This window comes from Meles meles, chromosome 7 (assembly GCF_922984935.1).
Source record: "Meles meles chromosome 7, mMelMel3.1 paternal haplotype, whole genome shotgun sequence".
NCBI classification, from domain to species: domain Eukaryota; kingdom Metazoa; phylum Chordata; class Mammalia; order Carnivora; family Mustelidae; genus Meles; species Meles meles.
Genome location: NC_060072.1, coordinates 45882839 through 45891790, shown reverse-complemented (window position 1 = coordinate 45891790; position 8952 = coordinate 45882839).

Sequence of the window (8952 nt, the reverse complement as noted above, 5' to 3'; positions counted from 1 at the left end):
AGTTCCTGTCATCCTTTCCTGTATTGTTTCTCCATAGCACCTATTATCATCAAACATACATACATTTTATTCATGTTTTGTCTCCCTTTACTGGAATAAAAGCTCTATTCTTACGTCTCTCTAGCTGAGATCTTTCCCCCTCTCATTCACTGCCGTACCTCCAGTGTCTAGAAGAATGCTTGGTACGTAGTAGACTTTCAGTTAATATTTTCTGAATGAAAAAATAATTGGATGAATTTTACTGTTTCATTAGTGTTTAATTCATAATGGGCAGAAAGAGCATTCCTTTGCTTAATTGTGAATAATTATCAGTAAATATTTTAGGGATATTTAACTTAAAATTATTCTTGATCACTTATAATCTCCTGAAGTCAGCCATGGATTTCAGAATTTTTTTTTGTCAGAAAAGTTTATAATTTGGATGTTGATTAATTAATTATTATTATTATTATTTTTTTTTCATTTTTTTCCATTTTATTTATTTTTTCAGCGTAACAGTATTCATTCTTTTTGCACAACACCCAGTGCCCCATGCAAAACGTGCCCTCCCCATTACCCACCACCTGTTCCCCCAACCTCCCACCCCTGACCCTTCAAAACCCTCAGGTTGTTTTTCAGAGTCCATAGTCTCTTATGGTTTGCCTCCCCTCCCCAATGTCCATAGCCCGCTCCCCCTCTCCCAATCCCACCTCCCCCCAGCAACCCCCAGTTTGTTTTGTGAGATTAAGAGTCATTTATGGTTTGTCTCCCTCCCAATCCCATCTTGTTTGATTAATTAATTATTATTAAAGCACATAGTAGAGAATATATTTATTGAAATTACTTCTTTTCAACTGAGCTTTATTTTCATCTTTCCTTCTTCTTTAATCTATGGTATTTACTCTGGACAGCATTTCCTCTGGACAAAATATTATTTGTTCCCTTTCTTTTGCAAAATGACTGGTTTTGCAATTTCAGCAAAAATGGCCTCAGTAGGGGAAATAAATAAGTTTAATTCTCCTTTAGGTTTTGAGATGATTAAAATTGAGAATAGGTGGGATGTTTCTCTCATATGTTATTTCTTCAGCTTTCTAATTTTATGTTCAGCTAGTTTATTTTTCTAAGTCCTCCCTTTTTTTTCCTCCTCTGAGGGCAAAGTAAATCACTTTACCTTGCAGAAAAATGCCAGCAGCATCCTGCAAGATCTTTGAGGAAGTTTATCCATTGTCATTAATTTTGGAAGATTCATGGATCCCTGTAAAAAATATAAAAAGTCAGTGCTTGGAAGCACTGATGATTATTATTTTTTACTTTTCTTCCCTTTCATTTGCAAGGGATGGGTGGGCATATTTCCTTAGTTTTACTGATAGTGATACATGATCAGAGATAGTCATTCTTCCCAAGCTCTAATGGAAAGCAGTGACTGCTCATCCAAAAAATAGAGCCTGGTCTGCAGTAAGAATTATGTGTGTCTGGATGAAAGGAATTGGTTTGGGTCTCCTAGCATATATCAATAAGTTTAGTTTCCTTTGTATATCTTACAAAGTTCCTTTCATTTCTTTTACTTTATGAAAGGTGATTGAAGTAGAGGTAAAGGGACTAAATATATTGCTGCAATTTCCTGCAACTATTATGTTTCCTTCCATATGTCAGGCTGAAGACAATTATCAATAAAATGTATAGAATTATTATTCGGCACCGACACTCACACTTATCACATGCATTTATAAAGGCACAGGGAATATGTTGGATTAGTTTTTCCAAGTCTTTGCAAATAACTCTTTGATCTTTGATTGTTTTAACTCATATTTAAATGTTTTTTAACTCATAGTTTAACTCATAGCCTTCAGTTTTGTATAGAAAAAAAATCCTCACTATCCTGCTTCTTCAAGGTGGCATTCCAGAGGAGGTTTTTTGTTTTGTTTTGTTTTGCTTTTCTGGTAAATTTATGTTTTTCCCCCTGAGATGACCAAATGATAGATTTCTTTACATGAAAAATCTGAACTTAAATGATATCATTGAATGGCTGGTACCTATTAAGAAAAACACTTTACATTCATTATTTGATCTCTTTCCTAAATCAGCGAGTGTGTGGGAAAGAGTAGTCACTGTAGCAGTCTCCTGTAAAACCTTTTCCATTTGTCACTAATGTCTTGTGATATTTTCTCCGTGGCCCAGTGACCCTTGGCCCCCACATCTCTTCCAGAAAGGAAACAGGAGACTTCACTTTAAAGAACCAAATTGGGGGGAAAAAATGAATGGACATATCGCCCTGGACATAGTCTGCAGATATTTTCAAAGTTAATTTCTCCCAGAGGAAGGGCAGTAAACAGACTTAGACTTTGGAAGGTCAAAGTCTTATTTTTAGTCATTTAAAATGGGAATGTTAATAAGAACACAATTAGAGTAAACAGTCTACAGCCCATGTGAGAATCATCAAAGTTATGAACAAGAGGAGGCATTTAAGGGATAAACATAATTGCTGAAATTGTATTGAAATGATAAAAAGGAGGTTAGACTGAGAATATGCTGAAGATTTTATCACATCTTTGCTGCTTTTTTATTACTGACCCCTCCCTCACCAACATACACCCTCTTTCCCCAGGGTCAGGACAGCCCCAGTCTTCCTCTTGGGTCTAGAGTGGAGGGAGCATGGGCTTCAGAGACAAGGTGGTGTACTTGCACTTCCCCTTCCCATTTTCCACCTTGTGACCTCACTGGCCTAGCCCCTGCTGGTGGGCTTCCCCCTTCCTGGAGCCATGCCCACAAGCCCTGGGTGTGGGGCAGGGGAGATGTCATTCCTTTTGTGGGAAGGCGCCATGGCCTTTAATGGAGAGGTGTTGATAAGGCTTTCTCTATTTCTGTGGAAAACTAAAAACATGTTAAGTTTCTGGTTTTGGAGATTGTCCAAGAAAATATTCGGTTCATCAACAGTGATTCACGGAGGCTTATTTTATTTTAATGTCCAATTTTCACATCCATCATCATATGGTTACACAGGACTTTGAGCAAACAAGGAACTATGGTTCCATGTGATTTGGGCTCTTGTCCGCAGGCAAGAGGCCCCACCAAGCCTGCATGGTCCAGGTAGCCCCTGGCTGGTAGAGACCCCAGCCTCTGAAGTCAAATTGCCAGGTTGTTGAGTCCTGCTTCTCTTAACAAACTATGGTCTTAGTAAATTATCTAATCTCTCTCTGCCTCAGTTTCCTCATATGTGATAGGGGGGCAATAATTGTATCTCCCTCACAGAGTTGCAATGAAGTGCTGAGAAAAGTGTCTGACACATTGTAGCTCATGAGCGGGGAGTGGAGGAAGCTGAGAATAAGAACGATTCTACTTTGCATTTAATGTGAGATGTGAGATGTGACTGAACTCTACGAAATTAAAGTGACTCATTAAAAAGTGGGGCAGCAACAATATCTTTTATTCTACCCTAACATTTAGGTGTAAGAAATTTCTTTTACTTCCTTAAATCAAATTTAATCTGATCCAAGCCTTCATGTCATTGGCTGGGAATTCCATCTCAGCAGTTTTTGGAGTTTTCTCTGTTGCCAAATTGGGCAAAGGAGCTGGTGAGGATGGGGTGGGTGGGGGATGAAGCCTACAGTGAGACTACTTGGGGGTGATTCTCATATCTTTGGTTCATATGGATCTCTCCCCAGTTCACTTCTATCTTGGATAGGGACAGGCTCTGCACACCCCGCCCCCGCCCCTTGCCGCCCTTTTTTTCAGCTATATTGAGTCATGATTAAAATCATAAATGAAATTGTCTGTATTCAAAGTGTACTACATGATGATGTCATATATATATGTATATACATATACACTGTGAAGTTTACCAAAATCAAGTAAATAAGCATCCATCACCGCAGTTACTTTTTTTTGGTTGTGAAAAACCTTAAGATCTACCCACTTGGCAAATTGCAAGTATATAATACAGTATTACTGACTGTAGTCGCCACACTGCACATTAGATTCTCAGAGCTCATTCATCTTAAGACTGAAAGTTTGTACCCTTTGACCAATATCTTAATTTCCCCCATGTGCAACCCTTGGCAACCACCATTTTACCATCTGTTATTGAGTTGCCTTTTTTTTTTTTTCCCAGAGTCCACATATAAGAGATACCACACAGTTTTTGTCTTTCTCTGTATGTTGCTTTTGCTACAAGCTGGAGTCTGGGTGTCTGTGAGGCTGCATTCCTACATACCTACGGGCCACTCTCCCAGCATACACAGACAATTATCTCTCGGTGATCCTGCTGTCTTTTCTCTTTGTGGGACCTCTTTCTTGTCAAATCCATGGATCTCAATCCCTTTCCTCATCTTGGGAATTCTCCTTCCAAGCATTCACCTAATTTCCTTCCTTTCTTCCCCTGTGGACCTAGCATAACTCTCTAAATGAATTTAGGCTTTTAGAAAAAATATCCAGAAAGATGTATAATCTTTGGGCAACTTCTGCTTGGACCTTGCAACATGAACTCCCTTAAGAAGAAAACATAAGGGCTCGGTGGCCATCTTGGAACAGGGAAGGAAAGTTATAGGAAAAAGAAAACACATACTAATCTCACATTTTGGTTTCAGAGTGTGGAACGCAGGAGCTCATTTTCTCCAGAGTCCCTCCTATACTCCTTTCAGATTTGTAAGGGCCTCTTCTCTGAAATTTGTTGAAATCAACAAGTCATGTTAAATGTCAGTCAGTGCAGTTTTAGTCATTTCTGGCATACATTGTGGCCCATGAATTGTCTTTAATCGGCAAATGCAGCATGATCCTTCTCCCAACGGAGATTGTGAATGGTGGAAATGCGATGCATACCAGCACAGATCTGAGGGACCCAAATACACCAAGTATTATATTTGGGCTGAATTTTAAAATAGTTGTTTTGTTTTATAGTGTCGAAGGCCATTAAGAAGAAGTGATCACCACTTGACCTGGGGCTGGACCAGGACAATGAGAGGCTCCTCACCCTCTCTCTCCTTCCCTGAAATGTATGTTCAGCCCACCATTCCCACAGATGAAGCTTTTTCAGGGATGCAGACTTGAGAGAACGATATTTTTAAGCCTATCTGTTGTATCTTATATGTGACTGAATGCTTAAGTCCTCTGTTAAACTTTGAAGACTCTAGTGTGTAAGCGCAGAGATCTACTTCTCTTGAGGCCACCTGAGATAAACCTCATGAGTTCGTTCCCTTGCTTGTTAAAACCTGCCACCAGCCAATCTGGACTGGCCTCTCTCTCTCTCTGCTCTCTCCTTGCCCTCCGAGCAAGGGGCCAGTTTACAACCTAACACATAGAATTGAAGTAAGCAATTGCCTTCACCTCTATAAAATACTAAGTACTAGATTTTTAAAACATCTGAGAGTCAGACTTTGGTCATCTATGACCCTCGATGATTTGCATGACCTTAAAGGAATCCTTGGTAACCTGCCACCACAGAACAAGTTCACTGGTCTCTTCCTCATCTATTTTTCTTGCTGTTTCTTCCCCTCCTGTACTATTCTCTTCGTTCTGCCTTGCCTTTCTGTTTCTCCATTTTTCCTGTCCCCTCTCTCTGTATTTCCCCTACTTCCTATTCCAGAATAATTATTACCCACCCCCATTGGGGACAGCCGGATCAAAGAGACTGTTATCTCTGGTAGGAAGGTGTTTTCTTTCCTTTAAACTGAAGAGCTGCTTTATTTTTTCATTAAGAGTATATCACGTATGATAAAATCTTTGAAAAAAAATTAGGGGCGCCTGGGTGGCTCAGTGGGTTAAGCCTCTCCTTCAGCTCAGGTCATGATCTCAGGGTCCTGGGATTGAGCCCCAAATAGGGCTCTCTGCTCAGCAAGGAGTCTGCTTCCCTCCCTCTATCCCTCTGCCTACCTCTCTGCCTACCTGTGATCTCTCTCTCTCCATCAAATAAATAAATAAAATCTTAAAAAAAAGAGAATATATATATGTACATATATATATATATTCCATTTGATGTTCTTTTTTTCTATCCCACGTATCTCCAGTAACTTAAGGAAGCAACATGATCAGTAAATATCATTCCTAGAGTTCTCATCAGAGAAAATGAGGTCAGTTTTGTCTATATCAGAACAAGTATCTAGGTTGTTAAGTTGATACTCCCTCAGATCTTTTTTAGACCAAGCAGTAGTATTGAGGTCAGGGCTTTACTTGCAAAAAAGTCCAAAGACTTTCATTTCCATTAGGAAGCCACTCACACCAAATGCTTTTTCCATTTCTGCAGCAGCATTTTCCTGGAGATGGTTAGTGTCAGTTACAACTGTTTCAAGTGAATAAATATATATATAATCGCAAAGATCAGAGTCCAGAATCCAGAGAGCAAAGTCCTCCAAATAATTCAATTCAACTCAAGAAGCCACCAAGATGATAAAAATAGTTCCTATGCTCTAGAACAACATTCAGCAAATTATGGCCCTTGGACCAAATATGGCTTACCGCCTGTAAATAAAATTTTACTGGGCCACAGCCATACTCATTCGTTTCCATGTTGATCATGGCTGCTTTGTGCTACAGTGGCAGGGTTGAATAGCTGTGACTATGGTTCAAAAAGCCTAAAATATTTACTATCTGGCACTCATAGGAGGTGTTGACCAACCTTGCCATGGAAGCTAACATGGAGTGTGGAACATGGTGGTCAAAGAGACAGACACCATTTCGCTCACCCTCATTGTGGGTTATGCTGGAGGAAGAGGTCATGCCTGCCGTGTCTCCACAGTATCCTGTAGTTTCTGTTTAAAGAGCCCTTGACACCGGGTGATGGCAGTTATTATTTGGAACTAGCTATCTCCCTGACCGTTAGACTGTGTTTAGTCAGCACTTCCTGAGGCTCTCCTTTGTGTCAGGTGTTGCTTTAGGCAGGGAAGCTATGTCCATAAGCAACAACAAAGTACTGTCTCTTTCTCTCTCTCTCCATTGCGTTCGCAGTCTGAATCTGGGGTTGCAATTCCAAATGTTTTCAAGGACCGGGCTAGTAATGGGAATGAGTGAGGCAGCCCGGTTGTCTTAGTCTGTTTGGGCTGTTAGAACGAAATACTATACACTGGGTGGCTTGTAAACAGCAAACACTTATTTGTCACACTTCTGGAGGCTGGGAAGTTGAAGATCATGGAACTGGCAGACCGGGTGTCTGGTGAGAGCCGGCTTCCTCTTTGGCAGCCGTCTTCTCACTGTGCCCTCAGAAGGTAGAAGGCGCCGGCCAGCTCTCTGGGGTCTCCTATCATTCATGAGAGCTCTACCCTCATGACCTAATCACTTCCCAAAGGCCCCACCTCCGGGTACTATCTCCTTAGGGCTTAGGATTCCAGCATATAAATTTTGGGGGACACAAACATTCAGAACACAGCACCAAGGCTTACTTTCCTTGGCTATTAAATGTATAAAAATAGTTCTCACTTCCACAGAGTCTGTGCTGCTTCCTAATTTTCTTGAAACATGAGCTCCTTTTGGATTATGCTTCACTTTTCCAATTTTGATAGAGACATATTTGAGATATATTTCTCTCCTATGAGAAAAGCAATGGTATATGATGATAAACAGGGACGAACACTTGGCTTTAGAGTCAGAGGGGTGATGGGGACTGTGACACATTGTAGATATGTAGATGTGTAGATGTAGATTTTCCTTCTTCCAAGGAAACACACCAATGACTCACTTGTCATATAGGAATGTTAATAGTCTTCTCCTTTCCTTCCTTCTTCTTGCCTCATCTTTTTTTTTTTTTTTTTTTTTTAAACTAGAAAGAGAGAAGCTGAATAGTTGATCTGGATTTTATGTGAACTCTTGGTCTTTAAATTTTGGCTCAACTAAAAAAATCTGTGCAAACTAAACTTGATATACATGCTAGTAAAGTTTTATCTATGGTCTGTCAGTTTGTGTTCTGTGTGAGAGCTGTGTAAGTTTCTTGGGAATAAATGCCTTATTTTAATAAAACAAAACAAAACAAAACAAAAAACAGCTGCCCCCTCCCAACCTAAAAAATAGAACTGAAAATGCAGGACTACTGGAAAAATGTAAAGAGATAATATATACAAAAGTTTTCGGTAAACCAGAAAGCTCTGTGTGGATATTTGTTTGTAAAGTGATAAAAGAGGGATGTTTGAGTGGCTCGGTCAGTTAAGCATCTGCTTTTGGCTCAGGTTATGATCCCAGAGTCCTGGGATGCAGTCCTGAGTTGGGCTCCGTGCTCAGCAGGGAGTCTGCCTCTCCCTCTCCCTCTACCACTCAGCAGCTCCCCAACCCCCACCTCACCCCACTTCACCCCGCTTGTGTGTGCATGTGCTATCTGTCTCTCAAATAATTAAATAAAATCTTAAAAAAAAAAAAAACAAAGTGATATAAGAGAGCCTCCGTATTCTCTAAGTGTTGGGGAAAGAGATTCGCTTGTTTTCTTGGCAGAGATAGACTTGCCAAGTACCACTTGATGTTCTGATGTTCTTGTAATTCGATGCACTAGATTTATGTGCTGGCTTTGCAATGGCAAGCTATTCTAGGCTGTCGGTGGGAAGCCCTTAAACCACTCCCTCCCCTTTTAGTAACAGTAACTAGTCTTTGCTTTATTCACTTGCTTCAGAATATTATCCAGTTTACCCCCCCAACACAGAGGTGTTTTCTCGTCGCCATTTTTGATTTGCTGAGGCAGGTTGTTTTAGTTGTGTATGTTTTTTGTATTTCCTTTTCCCTGTGGAATTTTTTATCTAAGAGATTACAACTCAGCTGCTTCTGTTGAAAACCGGTTTTCCAGGCCAGCAAGAGACAGGCTGTTGGATAAGAAGCAGTCGAGAGATTGCCTGTATGATGTTATTCCCATGTTAAGTTGGCATTCTGCATCCGAGATGCTGAACGAATGTGGTGTCTGATAACTCTCTGCAAGTCTCTGATTCTGCCTTTAGTTTGTAAATAGTCCTCTCAAGAGAAAAGTAGGGGGAAAATCCCGAGTGGAAGGAGTTTATGCAGATGCGTTCA